The sequence below is a fragment of the Anomalospiza imberbis genome, chromosome 7 (assembly GCF_031753505.1).
Source record: "Anomalospiza imberbis isolate Cuckoo-Finch-1a 21T00152 chromosome 7, ASM3175350v1, whole genome shotgun sequence".
Taxonomy (NCBI): Eukaryota; Metazoa; Chordata; class Aves; order Passeriformes; family Viduidae; genus Anomalospiza; species Anomalospiza imberbis.
The window spans coordinates 3,261,870-3,280,059 of NC_089687.1; the positions used below are offsets into that span (position 1 = coordinate 3,261,870).

At 40.7% G+C, this 18,190-nt stretch overlaps 1 long non-coding RNA gene across 3 annotated transcripts; it reads right to left on the minus strand.

The window, feature by feature from the left end:
* Positions 1–1,008: 1,008 nt before the first annotated feature.
* Positions 1,009–17,837, minus strand: LOC137476793 (uncharacterized). 3 transcript variants are annotated; one of them, XR_011000605.1, is made up of 5 exons: positions 14,746–17,837; positions 13,628–13,800; positions 7,127–7,293; positions 2,682–5,755; positions 1,009–1,407 (listed from the first exon to the last, which is right to left on the minus strand). It is a non-coding gene; the product is annotated as an uncharacterized lncRNA (long non-coding RNA). The 3 variants fall into 3 exon arrangements; XR_011000604.1 differs by having other exon boundaries at positions 13,628–13,834; XR_011000603.1 differs by lacking the exon at positions 14,746–17,837 and having other exon boundaries at positions 13,628–13,876.
* Between the last annotated feature and the right edge of the window lie 353 nt (positions 17,838–18,190).

Here is an 18,190-nt window from a genome sequence, read left to right on the forward strand (position 1 = left end):
GAGCTAGTGAGAACAGAGCTAGAAGGCACCTTCTTTAACATGCTGAGCTAAATGTTACCACATTTCCCAGGGATTTTAATTGAGAAAAATATTACAGACTTCCACCAATGTGCACAGAGGTAGCAAAGCTGTGCTGGATCTCTTTTACTACTCCCTTGCAGATGGAGAGCAGGAGAAAATGGTTGAGTAAAGCAACAGCAATGTCTTTGTGAAGTTTTCCTGTCATGCTTGATTCTGCTTTGGGTTTGCTGGTGCTTTTTTCCTTTGGAAAACAGACAGAAACTTCCAAACAAATTCCAAACAGACAGAAACTTCCAAGGGTCATTCTGGAAACTCATGGACCTGTGCAGGAGTTCCTGCTGGCTTTACCTTCAGAAGAACACACACAAGAAAATGAGCAGTTCCTCCTGCCTCTCCCTATCACATCTTTTATCTCTTTGTGTGGTTTCTGCCTGTTGCTTTCCGAGGCTGCAGCAGCACCTCCAGTTTCAGGCCATAAAAGAGAAGCTGCAAGGTAGCCTGGTGAGGCTGGTAAGCCATCCTCACCACACATGACACCCTGTTTAAAATAATACCTATTTTCACAGTGAACCTTCACCTTTCATTCCAGAGAACTGCTTAAAGAAGAAAACAATTTCTCTGGGGCTTCAAGTAGTGCAGGGTGGGGACTTCTGGCTGCGTGTTTCACGTGAGATATGGGGACAGACAGAGCTCCATGGCCTATAAAGGGATTTGGAGTTGTTGACCACTTGGAGGACTGTGGTAAAGGACTTTCAAACAAGTTTTGAGGAGGTTATCCCAAAGTCAGGAAGGAAACTGAACAGGGATGGCAGAATCTGGGATGTCGGAAGTGAACAGGAGAGGAGAAGAAGCCTCTCACCACTCTGCCCAGCACAGAGAGTGCTCGGGGCTTACCTCCCTCACACACACGCTGACCCGAGGACTGCGCACCAGGCAAGAAGTGGGAGTCAGAGCACTCTCTCAGGGTGGTGAAAAGATTGATTTTTCTCTATGGGAAAAAAAAAAACAAACGAAAAAACAGGTCAAATATATAAAACATTTCTCAAAAATATGTATTGTTGCTGTTTCCATGTGTTAAGTTTGATGCTGAGGCATTGTCTCTGCATGCAGTTTTCAGCTTCTGTCACGATCTCTGCATCACTCCTCAAATTTCCTGCTTGGAAACTGGATTTTTTAGAATTTTTCTCATCTGCCCAAAGGCTTTACTCTCTCCAATAAATCTACTGCTGATGTGTTCAACATGGTAAACACACTCATCTTCTCACTGGGCTGGTGGGTCTGTGTCTGCAGAAGCACAGAGGAGGTTGTGTATGTTAGAGACTTCAGCCTGGAAACTGTTGTGCTGTTCTTTAGGGGATAGATTCTTCCTTCCTTTCTCCCACAAAGCTATAAGAGAATAAAAAGAAATTACCTTTCATTGCAAGGCGATTTGTGGGATGTAATGGCACAATTTAGAAAGGAATATTGCAGACAGTGAGACCACTTGGATTAGAAATCTTGAATCAAATCAGTTTGTGGGGCTATATATTTCCCTAGTACTGTGTTTTGTTGTGTGGGGAATTTAATAAGAGATGTAAATCTGCAAACTGCAATGGTATCACCATAAAACATAAAAGATTCATGTATTATAAATAGCTATGACAAATAAATTATTTATGTGAATGTATATCTGTGTGTGTGTGTGTGTGTGTGTACATGAGCTCACGTTCACTTTCCTTTTTGAAATAATTAGTGGCAAAGTCTTTTATTGAGCATTGCCCTATGACCTGTGCAAGAGCTTTAATGACATTTCACACAAAGAGCTGAAGGTAGAGCTCGCTCTGTGCTGAACTGGAGCATCTCAGACTCATTAACGTGGGGATCATCACAAGGCATGTGCAGAACAAAAATATCTCAGCCCAAGGAGCCTGAGGATCATCCTGGAAGTGTCCAGGTAGCCCCAAGAGCTCTGAGCCAGCAGTGTGCAATGATGTAAAGGATTGCACAGGCTCCCTACCCCACTGCTCAAAATGTTTCTCTAGGTAAATCTGAATTCCATCAATCTGCTGCTCGTGTTGTAGCAGGTTTTGGCAGCCACGGTGACAACCTTACTGGGGTGACTCCTTTTCCCAGCTCTGACTGACAGCATCCCGCCCGGTGTGTCAGCTCCTCCAGGAGCATGTGTGTTACTCATTTCATGAAGTCACATGAACTCTACAGGAGCACTTGCAGCTCTAGATCTCTCCTCAGGAACCTGTGCCATCTATAGATAGCTGGCTACACAACGGCCTATTTTTGAGCCGGGGTGGGGCACTTCTAAATTAAGGCATGAGTAAAATGAAATTGTAGGAGAGCTCCAGAACATTAGAGAAAAAAAATCCTGTGTGACTTCAGTTATGTTATTAACTTTTCCACTTTTGCTGCAGAAGTTGTTTCTGTCAATATTTTACTTTAACGGTGCTGAACGGGAGGAAGGAGCAGGGTCCAAGCAGATGGCTGTCAGCAAACTGATGACGGCAGTTGAGAATTAGTGTCCAAATACAGTATTTAAAACTTGCTACAGTACATAGTTTCCTGCATATGCATGCCAAAATAAATCTGGTTTGGAGAACCTTTCAGGATCTTAATTTTATTTTTATTTGGAGCTTATTCTATTAAGAATAAGCAAACAGGCAGCATACCTTAGCTTAGCAGGAGGGTTGGATCCATGGAGCAGTGAGTACAGAGCTGGATGAACCACAGAGACCTTTCCAACCTTTAATCACTCCATCTATTGACTTTCTGAACATCCCTGAGTACCAGAACAAATGATAACATTAATAACATAAATAGTATTAATTTTCAGCCATTTTTGCCTACCTCATGCACACACATTATTGAAATCCTTCCTTCTCTCACCAGCTGTGGTTTTTTTTTTCCCCCAGATAATCCTACTGAAGGAATGGGTAAGGGATGGGTGCCATCACATGGGGAATATCTGATGTCTGGTTTCAGGTAATTCCAGGCACCTGAACCAGATGCATTTTTAGCAGGGCAGGACAGCAGCAGGTAGTGGCTGTTCCATTCTGCACACATCTTTTGGTGTAAAAGTGTGACTAATCTGTTGGTTTGGATACCTGGCTGCAGCGGGGTCAGAGCAGGGGCAGGCTGTCTCTGCTGCACTGAATTAGAGGCTTACATTCATTATCTCCCAATACCTCATTAAAACGACTTTAATGTGGTGAACATTTGATGGTAGACAAAAGCTTTAATCTTGTGAATATCAAACACACCTGTGTTACATTTCCTCTTGCGAGCAGTTAGCAGAAACAGGTTAACAAGCTATTTTAACTCCTTAATCTGCTGAATTTGTGTGGAAACGAGACTTTCACCAGTCACCTGAGTTTGAACTCGAAAAAAAAATCCTCCATACACCCCTAATTTATCAAGCTCTTTTTTCAAACTCTGCCTGCTCTAGACACTTTTAATCATCTGTTTAATTTTGCACCTTTTTTTTTTATCCTGATATATTATATGCAGGTTATACTTAAGGCCCAGATTTGCCCTATTTTTCTTCCTCATCTGACCTAGATTCAAATTTACACACTGTGAAATAGCTAATAAATCCCCATTAAGGTTGTAAAAGGTGAAGGTTCAACCAATGTGCAAGTCATCAAGTTCTAATGTAAAACTGAATGAGCCTTGATATTAGCAGCAGTCTCAAAAAGTGAGGCTGAAAGGCTCTACAGGTTTCCAGCTTTTTTTATGGCAGCCTGTACTTAAAGCACCTCACCTCTGACAACACTGTTAAGCCTGTACAACAACAGTCACAACAACAGGCCTTAAGAACAGTAGAAAAAACATATTGACATTTCCAGAAAATAAATATAAGTGGTTTTATTTTTGCACCAGAATTCTCCCACCAAGATGTTTTATACTTCACGCATTCTGAATATTTTGCTGCAAGAAAACACAGCTCAATAGATATTTCCCAATAAATATTACGACCTCCAAACAAAAAAAAAATTCATATAAAAGCCCTCATAACGTACATTTATTTTGTGTATCTCACTGTGTCAGTACTGCCCTGCTGAAATGGGGGATTTTTGCTTTGCTATTGAGGTTTTGGAAAAGTGGTTTGTCAGTCGAACTGGAGACTGCTGCTTTTTTTTTTTTTTTCCCCCACTAGCCATAGATAGTATTAAAATGATTTACAGAGACATGCTGAAAGTAAATTATGTTGCAAATGCCTGTCCCTTGGGTCAAAAAAGAATCACGGGGAAAAAATGCAAAAAGTTTGAAATTCCCAACAGCAAAGGTTGACAGGAAAATATGGTGCTGTTTTTCTATGAGTAAAAGTAACTTTTATGTTGTGTTTTCCCATGAGAAATTATAAACTTTCAAAGGAATTTTAGTCTCTTGTATGCACACATAAGAGCAATTTATCTGGTACTGCCCCAGTGAAAACACTGTTAAGACTTTAAAGCTGTTAGAACTATGGCTGAACTTCATCTAGGCTGCTACTACTTATTTGTTCTTGCTGCCTCTTCTTGTCAAAACATTTACTCAGACTTCGAAGAGTTGCAAGTTGGCAACGTGTTAATAATATTAGAATGCATTTGTGTCCGCCATGTGGCCGCAATATTTAAGTGAATTCATCACTTATTTAATGAATAATGAATTCACGAGAGTAGCTATGGAGACATGGAACCATATGTAGTAAATTAAATGGGAACTTGTCAACGTACAGTAACAGTGAATGTCACCAAAGTAGTTGTGTCTGTTTTATAGCAGTGGTGATGCACTTACACCGAGCCTGGGATGGATTTCTGACTAGGTATAGGACAGCCACATTTTTTCACACCTAAGTTGCAGCAGTGATTTCTAACAGGTGTGGTAATAAAGTGAGAATTTACATGAGTTCCTCGTTGGTGTGTGCAGGAAAGGTGAAAGAATCTCAAGTTTTTTCAGTCTGTAAATTACTTAGCAGGATTTTGAAAAGAAAGGTAGAGAACTGCAGGAGGTTTGTTTTTTTTTTTTTCTCTGATGGGAAAATGTCACCAAGGAAAGGGGGGTGGGTGTTACTCAGCTCAGGTCTCATCTGCCCTAGAGCATAATGAAAACTCCAGATACCAAGGATGATTTCCAAGCTAATTAATAGGGAAAATCACACCTGAAGAACAGTAAAGGATACACAAGAAGCTCATTAACATGAAATCAAGAAAAGAGGGTGGTGCAAAAGTTCAGAAAGATAAGTCCATCTTTCTGTTTGACTTCAGAGCCACAAGCAGTCTTCTGGACATCATGCCAGTGCTCACCAGCTTAAGAGTGAGACTGTTTTGTTCCAACCCCCCTCCATGGGCTGGGACACTTTCTACTAACCCAGGTTGCTCCAAGCCCCATCCAGTCTGGCCTTGGACACTTCCAGGGAAGAGACTTCCATCCTGGATTTGGCAATATGCAGATAAACTGTGTTCAGAGGCTCCACTGACCAAACAGTGCAAGAAACCTAATGATCAATGGGACTGATAAGCCGTGTGTAGCTTTGGGTTAGCAAGAACCTGATCTTTGGTTATGCACATGACTAAAGAAGTTTCACCTACCTGAAAAACTTGTCTGGTGCAATCCTGTCAGCTAAGGAATTCAGGCTCTTCCAGTGAAATCTTCAAAAATTGAGGAAACGTCACATTCTGTGCTTAAGCGGTGTGTTTGAATGGAAATATCCTGCTGTTGATGTAGCTGGAGGTCCTTTTTGTGTGCACGTGGGAATAGTTTTCTGCAGTCAATAAAAACAGATAAGACCCCATATACAACACAAACACTGGAAAGGAGATAACACAGGAAAGGAGATAATTGTTAGAAAACTAGGGCAGAACTCGTAAAGATTGCAGCCATCTTTGTTTGAAATTTATTAGAGGACCACATCCAGCTAAATCCTGGCTTATGTGATGTTTATGCTTACAACATCCCCTGAGGCTTCAGAAATTTTAAAAGCTCTAAAACACTTAAAGACATGCAACCTTTCAGGTCAGAGACAGTTCCAGTCTTGTCACATTTCAGGCATAAAACTCATCTTTCCAGCAAGTTTCTTCTTGAAGAACTCACTTTTAGGCTAACAACAGACTCCCACCATGAACAGAGTAACTACTCACTGCCTCTCTATACTGAGTAACTCAGAGCCCACCTTCACAAAGACAGAAGTCACTCATCTGCCCCATTTTGCACACTTAACTCCTGGGATCTTCCCAAGGCTCGTTCCAGTGTAATTTAGGGGTTCCATGCCACACCTACAGAAGTTTCCTGTTATTTTTTCAGCCTCTGAGTTGCGTTACATCTCATCACGTCACGTCGTGTTGAGTGGCATTATTGCCTTCAGAAATGATGGGATAGAGCGTGACTTGATGTGTTCTGAGTGATGTGACACAGTGTGACATATGTCATAAAATCATTGTCACCCATCAAAAAAAAAGTGACAGATCAAATTCAAACAAAGCTCGCCATATACTTTTAGTGGCTACCCAACCAACTAAAAACAAATATTTCAAATTGTAAGCCAAAAGCGTGGGAGTGTGACTCATTTTTGGTCAGTCCTCACATGCCTAACTTGGCATTTTGCATTTCTTCCACTTTCCTTCACACTGTATTATCCAGTTGGTGGGGAGGAAACTTGTTCAGTTCATTTATATTATTCAGTCTGCATATTTGTCAGACCATTACTTCTAAATATGTTCTCCTAGTCCTTTCCACGAATTGTCCCCATTTACCTTCTCTTTCTTGATGCATTTGAGTTATTATCATGTTATGAAAGTAATAATGTACAGGAAAGGTTGAATTTGTCATCCTGCAACGTTGTACAAGGCAAACTATCAAGGACGAGGAGATAATTTTCTGTAATTCTACATCTGAAGAACACACCATCTATTCAAAAATATCACACTGCTTTATTTCCAGGCTACATATCTGCTCATTAAACATTTCTAATAAGGAATGTAAGATAGAGGGAGAAAATAAAAAGCACTTTTGCCTGGTAAATGAATTGCTGCCTCTCTGACTAAACCAATATCAGTGTGGGAATAAGCCCAAACAGCTTTTCAAGACTGGAGTTGGGACAACTGGCAATATGCAGTAAGTGGTACCAGAGCATTACCAGTGCTCTAATATTCATGGAGTCAGGGAGTGAATTTCCAAATTTCCCCATGTCCAAAGAGGGAAGGCAGGGATGTGAAAGATGATGTGGGTGCGATCCATCGCTGTGATCACATAAGGGAACCCCAAAATGTCATAAAATCCCACTCGGATCTGTTGTCACTACTGCTGCCTGTATGGAAAATTAACACATTTAATTAACTGCCTGACCAAGGCAGCTGTTACCTTATATAAAACCTTGAACATCGATGCCCAGCATATCCCATTAGGTGCTCCAGTGTGCCAGTGGCATAAGACTGATTATCCTTTTATACCAAATAGCACAGCAGGACTCCTCTTGCAGCACGCTCAAGTCAAGATCTTCCTTAAATTCTTCATGGGGCATAATGATGCTCCAGCCCAAATTGCTTAATAATGTTGTCTTTCAGGACAGCCAAGAAGAGACACCATGCACAGCAAAACATGTCCTGGCCAGAGCAACTCCTTTCTCTGCCTTTGTTCCTGACATCTGAAAGTGTTGCTGCTGCCTCGGCTGTGGAAGCGTTTGGCATGTGATTTCCATTGGAATACTACAAGCACTATTTTATTTATATTCTGTTTCTATCATTTATGGCAGATGGTTACTTGCCTTAAATTTTTAAATAATATCTTGGCTGCATAATTTCAAATTTAAAGTAAACTCACTAAGTTGGAGGAAAGGGTAAATTCAGTTATTTTTTAAAGAGTTTGTTTGTGTTTTTTTGTTGTTTTTTTTTGGTAGTGCTCATCCTGTACATACAAGTTTGCATGCACTGAGCATCCATATTTATACACATTTTTCCCTGGAAATACCTTTCTCCTATAAGTTTGTTTGCATATAGACTTTGATAATTAAACACATGAAAGGTAAACCTTTTCTTCAGAGCTGGAATAGTTACAGGTTATTTCATTATAGAAGAGGATATTTTGCACCCATCTGAACATTTTCTAAACAAAATTCAAACTTTCAATCAAGATTTGGACTAGAGCAACCTCTAGACATGGAGAATTTCCACCCTTGATATTTTTGCTTTTAATAATCTTTCCAATCCCCTTTTTATGCTATGATAGTCACAAATTAGAGAAAAGAATTTAAAGAGTTCAAACTGCGCACAGAAAAGGACAGGACAAACTGGCACAGCCCCATTTGTTTCAGCAGAAAAATTCAATTTTAATGTTTGGCCATTAAGCAATACCAAACTTGCACACAACATTTTCTACCGTAGGTTTCACATCACTGCGAGAGAAATAGACCCCAATCCTGCAAACACTTATGTGTGTGTAACTACACATATGGGAATAATCCCATTAAACTGGTGGGATTACTCGTGTGCATAAAGTTAAGCATGTGTGTAAGTGCTTGCTGGAGCTGGGCCTGAGGGAGAAGACAGGATTTTTGAACCATTGGTACAGTGGGTATAAATGTTCATATTCCAGTTGTGTGGCCTCAGATGCTCCTCCCCAATTCAAAAGTTTTGAAGGAAGAATTTACCCTCTTTTCCATCAAACTAGGATGTTTTAAGACCCTACGAACCATCCATTGTCATAGCACAAGCACCACTCATAAGGAGGTCTCCATAAAGCCAAGCAAACTTAGAGCGCAAATACACAAAAACACCTGAGACTTGTGTTGTGTTCCCTGCCTGCAGTCTTCTCACAGATGCTTTCAGATTTGCAAATTTATGTAAACAAATTCAAATCTACAAGTGGTAAACTGTACATAGCTGTTATTCACATGTTTGGGTTTTTTATTTTTTTCTTGGTAATCTCAGGTGAAACAATTCCTGGACTAGATATTTGAAAATGTGAAGAAGCAAATGGAGACTGAGTTATGAACTCAGTTTAAAAAAGAGCTCCACACGTAAAGAAAAAAACAGTTCATCTAAGGTAGAGGGTGCAAAATTTCCTTGTGTAGGAAGGCGATAGTTTAGCCAAAAAATATTTTGGGAGAAGAGCAAAAATATAGACAATGCAATTCTCTGCTTGGAAAGTCTTATTTTGTGTGCAGGGAACAGCTAAGGGATCCATCAACTTCGTGTCAGATAAGGAGACATCTTCTTGCCTAAAGCTCCTCTCCCCTACCATGCTCCCAGCCAAGTTCCTTGCACATTGGGTTAGGAAAGGTTCAATAATGGGAAAGAAAAATCTTCAGGTGCAAAGTGTCTGACAATAATACTTTGGGGGACAAAAAAGGAAGAATTTTTATAACCAAGTTCCCAACCAGAGGAATGTCTAAGAAATCCCAGTTAACTATTCCCACTGAAGTTCACTGTACCTAATCCTGAGTATATATTCTCAGCCAGGATTTCAACACTTCAGCTCTCAGGGTTGCTCAGAGACATATTTTCACAAACAAGGGAAGATCTGCACGTCAAATTCCCAGTTCTCTATTTGGGAGATGTTAAGAACATTTCCTTCATCCTACACTGATCAAGACCTGGTAACTGAAACTGGAGAAACTCAGCTTATCCTTAGGCCATTTTGTTATGTTTTCACTGAATGAACTGACAATTTATACTGCAGCTTCTCAGATCCTCTGGCTCCTGAGTAGACTCCTGGAAATAGCTGGGTATTTAAAATAAAAGCAAAATTATTAATGTTTCATTGAGTCACTTAGGCCTAAAGATCTTTAAGATCATCAGGCCCACCATTAGGCCATGTCCCTCCCTGTCACATTCACACACATTTTATATTCCTCTGGGGATGGGGACTCCACCACTGCCCTGGGCAGCTGTGCCAGGACTGGACAACCCTTTCCATGAAGAAATTTTCCCTGATACCAAATCCAAACCTCCCCTGATGCAACTTGAGGTCATTCCTCTTGCTCTATTGCTTGATACGGAGGAGGAGAGACAAAGCCTCACCTGGCTGCACCCTCCTGTCAGGGAGCTGTGGAAAGTGAGAAGGTCCCTCCTGAGCCCCCTTTTCTCCAGGCTGAGCCCCTCCCCAGCCACTTCTGGTGCTCCAGAGCCTTCTCCAGCTCCACAGCCCTTCTTTGGAGATATTGCTATGAAATATCAAATAGAAATGTGCCTGTGTACGAATGAATTCAAATAGAACCACTTATATGTGGCATTTGAACCCTGATACTTCACCTTCTTGTCAAAGCTGTTGAGAGCAGCAGAGCAAAGTCTATGACAGTAAAAAAAAGCACAGGGACTATAACAAGCTTGACCCTTATATACTGCAGACATAAAGCTGGAAAATTGTGTGTGGTCTTCCTCTGATGCCATACTCAAGATTTTTATTGCAAACACCTTCCTTCCAACATCCATTTAACATGCATCCATCTGTCAGCCGATGTTTCCCACAGCAGTGTTAATGTGCATGTGCTCCCTTCCACTTTGGTAGTTCACACCTTTAACTAGGGCTGGAGCCAGAGTGCAATAAACAGCCTTCCACAGTTTTGAGTATAAAAGGCTCGAAATGTGAGAGACACTTCATCAAAAAAACAAAAGACCAAGACAGAGCAGTTTGGAGCTCTGGAGGGCACAGGGGCTGGTGGGGTTTAGAACCCTTCTTGCAAATACCCCTCCTAAAAAGTAGGGATTATGAATAATAGCTCACAAAAGAGTATAGAAAATTATATCTGATGGGAAGGACACAGTAACGAGCTAAAAAAAGAAGCCCTTGCCTGGCTCCCAACCAGGTGTTGTGTCTTAACTTGTTTAAAAATACTTCTGGTTGTGTTTAATTAGTTATGACAAAAGATCCTCAAAGAATGTATCAGTTCAAGCCTTAAGTTTGTCTGCAATATTTCACCACTGTTCAAGGAAAAAAGTATCACTGAGATACAAAAACTCAAAAAAATACAGTATGAAAGTTACTGCCTTAATGAAATATTAAAAATGCATCAGGAATACTGTTCTGGCATTAAAAATAAACAATAACATTTCTTCCTAGTTACGGTTCACTTCAATTCTTTAAAAATTAATTATTACCTCTTTAAATATTTGATTAAATTAGATTTGGGTGGGTTATCGCTATCCACAAACTACGCGGTGTTGTGTATAAATTTGCTTTCTTCAGTCCCTGACATGTACAGGCACGTTATACGGTTGTTTGATTATTAGAAAACTAAATCCAATGGCTCTGTTTTGGCAGTTTGCAAAATATATACTATCGAATCTTGCCACTTGGAATGGAAATGCAGCAGTATGTTGGAAATCTCTAATAAAAGAAAAAAAGTAAAGCAGCAAAGTTACACTATGTGATATTTGGGATTTTCACCTCGTATCTTATCGTGCTGCTATATCTCACGTTCTAAAAAGGACACATTATTTTTAATAATGGTTAATTAGGATTTGGGGATAGCAGCTTAGAAATTATAAGAAATTTCTGGGCATATAAAGTCTATTTTGTTCTCAATGCACAAGGATTTATGAGTATAACTACTTAGATAACAAGGGGAGAATAAACCCTCCAGCATGTCCTAAGAGAGGTGAGACAATAATTTCTCCAGCATTATGATAAAAGTAATTTAGGATGTCCAACTGGATAAATAAGAAAAGTCTCTGAATGAGCACAGGGGCTGCTACAGTTATAAAACATTAATTTAAATGAACACCTGGAAGTGTCCAAGCCAGGTTGGACGGGGTTTGGACCAACCTGGAAGAGTGGAAGATGTCCCTTCCCATGGCAGGGGTGGGATGGGATGGGATGGGGTGGGGTTTAAAGTCCCTTCCAACCCAAATAATTCCATTCTCTAACCCTAGACCAGGTAAACCTTCCAAAGGACCAGGTTATTCCAAGCCCAGTCCACACTGGTGGATGTATAATTTTTGATGTGTGTATATTTTTTAAAAACACCAGCTGATGTGGCGCTTTACCTCAAATCAAATATGTATCTACAGTGGGTTTTTCATTTAATACTTTGTCCAGAAAAAAAAAAAAATATTGAGTTTGAAACAAACAAGCTTTGGGGATATGGCTCTCTTCTATTAACTATATTGAAAATATCCAACTTAATCCTCAAAAAGCCAACATTAAAAAAAAATAAAATTCATCGTTCCCTTTAGATTAATATCACAATATCAACATCTGGTTCCTGAGCATGCGTGATGGTTGTTTTGAAAGGATAATTGACTTTGTGGGAAGGTGCTCTGTTCATTGTTCAGATATTGTGGATGACACTTCCTCTCCACTTGCTCCTCAGCCCACAGGATGCTCCCCATCTCACACCCACCGGGATAGCACAAGGAGTGCTTTCCTAAGGGCTTAGACAGAAGGTTTGCTGTGAAAATCAGTCATTCCTTGAGACTTTATAAAAAAATTAAACCAAACTATGTAAATAATTTTTTACAAATTAATTACTTGCAAAAGTTTAGGTTTTTTTTCCTTACAAATTTAAAATGGAAATTTTTATGAATTTTTTTTCAATAGATAGAATTCAGGCTTTTGCTAATACTCAACATACTGCATAGAGCATTACAAATAAAGAGAGAAAATTCCCAGGTGACCCTCATCACTTCTACCTTGAAGGAATTCTTCCCTGTGGGGAAGGTGGGGAGGCCCCAGCACAGGGTGCCCAGAGAAGCTGGGGCTGCCCCTGGATCCCTGGAAGTGTCCAAGGCCAGGTTGGATGGGGCTTGGAGCAGCCTGGGACAGTGGAAGGTGTCCCTGCCATGGCAGTGGGTGGAACTGAATGAACTTTAAGGTCTCTTCCAACCCAACCCATTCTGGGATTCGGGATGCACTCTTTTTGTCACCTAAACCTGACTCCAGGACTCAGCTCCCTGCACTGCATTGTGTAGTTTTACTTTTCACTTTTTTCTCTTTTTTTTTTTTCCAGCGTGAGATGTCAAACTTTAGAGAAATATTGAGCTATTGGCAGGAATTGCTCCCACTCTCCAAGTAGCACAGGCTCCTCAAACTAAAATAGAACTAGAGTGGACTGAAGAGGCTGAACGAGGCATTTATCTCCTCTTGGCTCTGAAGCAGAGGCATCCAAATTACAACAGTGAAATCCGGAGGAATAGCAACTATCTTGTGGGGGAATGAGAAAGAAAGTGTCTGGAAAAACCATCCTGCAGATTGAAGTCTCTTCCTGCTTCAGGAGCCATCCCCGGGTGCTTCAGCTCAACAGCTATAGACAGTGCTGAAGCACTCAGAGCAGTAGGGCAGGAAGCTGGGCACAGGCAGTAGTGCAGGAAAAATGTTTGCATGATTATATATGGGATAATACAAGCACCATTTGCATATTTTGATTTTGCTATTCACCAAAGTTGGGTCCCCAAGGCACTTTCTAAGGTCACTTGTGGGGCACAGGGAAGTGGCTCATGAGAGGCAACAGGGAGAGCTCACCCTTGGCCAAGAAACCTGCCCAAAAGTGGAAATAAATTGTTCCTGTTTGGGAAAAAAATATAAAGGAAAGGGAAAAAAAAAAGGAGCTTTGGATAGGAAGACTGTTTCCACAGCCAAGAGGAATTATTTAAGTTGGCTAATATAACATGGCCAGTTGATCCTTTCCCTTTCATATTCCTACTTGCCTGTCTGCCCCCTCCTTGGGAGCGTCTGAAGGAAGGGAAGGAGCAGACAGATGTTCCTGGCCTGTGCTGGTGGGGAATCAAGGACACATCTGAGCTTCTTGTCTCTCTTCCGAGCCACCCAGCTGGGAATAGTGACTCACAGCTGGGTCACGAGGGCCTTACCATCAACCTGGGAAGATGATGGATTCTCAAAACATTTGCAACTGCAAAAGAAAGTAAAAAGGGAATTAAAAAAAAAAAAAAGAAAGAAAAGAAAAGAAGAGGGAATGAATTTACATTAAAGGAAAAATTGTTCACCAACTTCTGTTGGTTTTTGTTGTGTTTGGAGAGACAGGCTGGTAAGGATATGGTGACCTTGTCCCCTGAGCTTCCAGCAATGGGACAGCTTCCAGCCATTCCTTGTCCATGCCCACTTGAAGGAATTTGGACAAGGCCCTGTAGTGACAGGACAAGGGGGAATAGAGTCAAACTCGCAGAGGGCAGGGTAGAATGGGACATTAGGAAGAAAATCTTAGTGGGGAGGCCCTAGCACAGGTTGCTTAGGGAAGCTGTGGCTGCCCCTGGATCCCTGGAAGTGTCCAAGGCCAGGTTGGACAGGGTGTCCCACCACCCTGGGAAAGTGGAAGGTGTCCCTGCCCATGACACAGGGTGGAAATGGATGAGCTTTAAGTTCCCTCCCAACCCAAACCATTCTGTCAGTCTATGAAAACTAAAGAATAGATTTTCTTTCCTCAAAGTATCAGCATTTATGAAAAGGAAGCTCATAGTTTTCAATGTCACTGTGAGGACAAACCCATGATAAGTGAAATAATTCATTAGCTTGTACTCTATGTATAGTTTGGATGAAAATAAGTGTCTAAAATTTTGTGGGTTTATTTAATTTTAAAATGGATTTAAAAATCCAGGAGCTGCTGGAAGCAGCAGGATCCAGCAGGTCAGTGGGGGCTCTCTCTCCTTTTTCCACTACCTTCAAATAAAAAAGGAATTAGAGAAGAGAAATCAGGAAAAAATTTCATTCAGTTCCTCACAGAACAGTAAATGAGTGGCATTGTGGAAAAACTCACCACACGGCCAGTGTTAATGACCCAGGATACAGCAGCTCCCCATTTTTTACCCTCCACTCTCCTCTCTCCTGGTGTGTGAAGAACCAGCCCAGTCTGAACACACTATATGATTCCCCCTTGTCTCTGCAGCTCTTATTTCCTTCATTCTCACACACTACTTAAAATCAACACATAATCATTATTATTGTATTTTTTTTTTGAGAAACATATTTTCGTCCCAGAGAAGGAGGAATTTTTAATGCAGTATTTTCTGACAGAGTTCATTCTCATATCCTTTCCCTTTTTCAGTGACAGGCAAACTTCCTCTGATCCATTCAGAAATAAAGCACAAATGATATCACATCACAGTTACTTGTATTTCCTTATTGATATATTTCCTTCCTATGGTGTTTTCCCTTGGGACCTCTTTTTCCAACAACATGTTCAGCTATCAGCAGGTTAGATTCAGGAATATAAAAATAGTTAAGACATCAGAACTTAAAGTTAGTGGCCTTTAATAGAAGTGCAGAAAAAGAAATGTGTGTCATGATACACAAGGATGAAGATTTTTAAAAATATGGAAAATACAAAAAGAGCTAAAAATGTTCTTCCATGTAATAAAACTCCAGGGGTTACCCCCACCACAATGCTGAAGAGATTTTCTGTCTTACCTATTTTGTCTTTCCTTCTGTTTGGCCTGGCCATCCTTCCCACACACATCCCTTCTCTTTCCTGCAACCCATAATGACTTCAGTTACTGTGTCCCACCAAAATCCAGCACAACCCCCCAAAACCTGTCTGCAACCTCCAGTCCCAAAGGCCATGAGAGGAGTGTGACCTTTGTTTGAAGGATTGGGTTATTTTAGCCTATTTATTTATTTCATTTTATCCATTTGAAGATGGGAGCATTTTCAGGGGATATCGCTGAGTGCTGCATTCATCACCTGGTTTCTTGATGCAGAATTTTTAATTTTACTGGATAGTAATAATAAGGAATTTGAAGTCAGCTCAGAGATACAACTCTGTGTCTTCTGGAAGTGATCTAACTGTTGGATCAGTGTGTCCCTGGCACATTTGTAGAACAAATTCATATGTCAGCTTCCACAAAGCACTGGTAGTGCCTGAGCTTGCCAGCTCTGCCGTTCTACTGCAAATGAAACAAAAATTCAGACTCAATCCAGCCTCTGCACCCTGTTCCAAGACAGAAATCCAAGTGTGGGGATCAGAGGCCACCTCTGCAATGTTGGTTCTGGTTAATCACAAGTTTAAATGAGCTCCTTTATCAGACCGGGATTGGGTATTGTTGAACCCTTGCAAAAGAAGTACATTCTTTTGAAAAGAATCCATTCACTGTGCCAGAGCCGTTTGGAGAAGTATTGATCTCTTGTGGTTTCCATAATTTTAAACACTTCCTGGATCAGGTAATCTCAACAGACTGGCACATCCACCTGGGCCAAAATTTCCTTATTTCTGTGTATATAAGTTGTATAAAATGAAACGTGTTCACAACAGATTTGCTTAGCTGGCCCCACATTAATTGCTGCTGTGCCTACAGAAACTTCACCAGGCACAGACTTAACACCAGTTTTCATTTAATCAAGCTACTAATTTGCATCCTCTACAAACTTTCAGTTTATGACTGGCTTGAAAAGGCTGCCCAGTCCCTGGAGGATTCATACATGATTTTTTACAGGGCATGATAAATAATATTTTTAAAACTTAAATAAACAAGGTCTCCGAGTGTTTTCTCCTGAAAAGTTTTACTACATTTGTGACAATTTAAATATGCCTCTTGAGAGCCAAACCATGAAGATAAAGAATTCAACAGGGCAAGACAAGAGAGCACTGGCATTCTCAGCACAGACACATTGTAAAAGAAGAAAAAGCCTGACATTTGCCCCATTTTTGGATGACGAAAAAAAGAGATAAATAAATTACTAAATAGGCTCATTACAGACTCATTCTGCTTTTTCATGTACCTACAGCAAAAAATGAATCACATTTTAATGCATGGAAACCAGGTGACAACACATTTGAATCCTGTATAAAATAATGAGCTGTATTTTCATTTGAGATGTGTCAAAATAAAATACCACTGGGAGAAAGTGTGTCTTACTGAATCCTTTATAATAGGCAACATAACCAGCAATGTGTGAAACCAGAGAAATTCAAACCCACACACTCAGAATCACCTTTAAAAGGTGGCGAGACTTGGTTATCCTTTAATTCTTTTTTGGCTTTTCCTCTTAAAGAGAGGAGAACCCTCAAAAAGGTTTTTGGACTCCACTAGGAAAACAGTTGCTTCATGGCAGGTATTGGAATTTTGGGTAATGTAATGCTCACCAGTGTGTGCAAACCCAGAGCGGAGATGCCTCAGGTTTTGGTTGAACACAGTCAGGCAGATTCTGAAACTCACTCGGATGTGACCAGCTGTATTTTGGAGTTTTGTACTTAGTATAAACTCTACTGATTTTGCATGGGAGGAGGGGAAAAGGTTGTGTTGTGCATGAACATGTAAACCGAGAATGAATGAAATACACCCATGAATCCCTTCTCTTGCCATGGCAGGTGTGTGACCATGGAATGCCCCACTGAAGTGGAAAACAAACAAACAAAACACAAACAATGAAGAAAAAAAAGAAAAAGAAGGAGGTTTCTTTTCAAAGTTAACAGAATGAAGCAGAGGTCCATGATAAAATAAATCTAAGGAAGGAACTTGTCTTGGGTTTGTAAATCCCAAAATCAGCTAAATCCCAAACTGGTGAACCAAAATCACTACAGAACTTTATCTCTACCACCTCCCTACAAGAGGGACATTGGCAAATACACCCCATTCCTTGGGACAGCATCACAAATTTCCTTCTCTTGATCCAAGTCTGTATTTACAGCCAAAGCTTCAGCCCGTGTTTGGGGTTTTGCTGTGGGTGTTCCCACATCTGCAGCAGATGTTACCTTTAACTCCCACCACACCTGCACTGCAGGTCACAGTCATGCCTGAAAAACTTCTGAACCCTTGAAATGCCTTTGTCCCTGCTGAAATTCTCAGGAGAGCACACAGCAAGTCATCTGAGCAATAAACAGGTTCACTCAGTGGGAGTGAGTATAAATTTATGTTTTTTGGCCTTCCCATGCAAGCTGCACTTTAAAGCCTACCTGTACTCCATCTCTGAGCCAGCAATAATCCACTTGGGATCAGCAGAGAGATCAGAGAACAAATCAGTATCCTCCAGTGTTCAGCATCCCTTGTGTGGGAAATAGCAAAGGGAAGATGATTTTTAGAAAGCTGGAAATGTCGGCTTTAGAAATAGAAAGAGTAGAGGACATTAGAACTAGCTGTAACTGTGGAGCTTTTGCCATCTTTCTGTTGTCTCAACTATGAAATGAGGCTAATACTGCAATAAAAGCTCAAGGAATGTACCCCAGCAGTCCCTGCTCATGAAATGAACTCCTCAACGCATCCCTGCTCATCTTTCACCCCTTTTCCAGCAGCCAGGTGAGCTCATGGCTCACCACAGG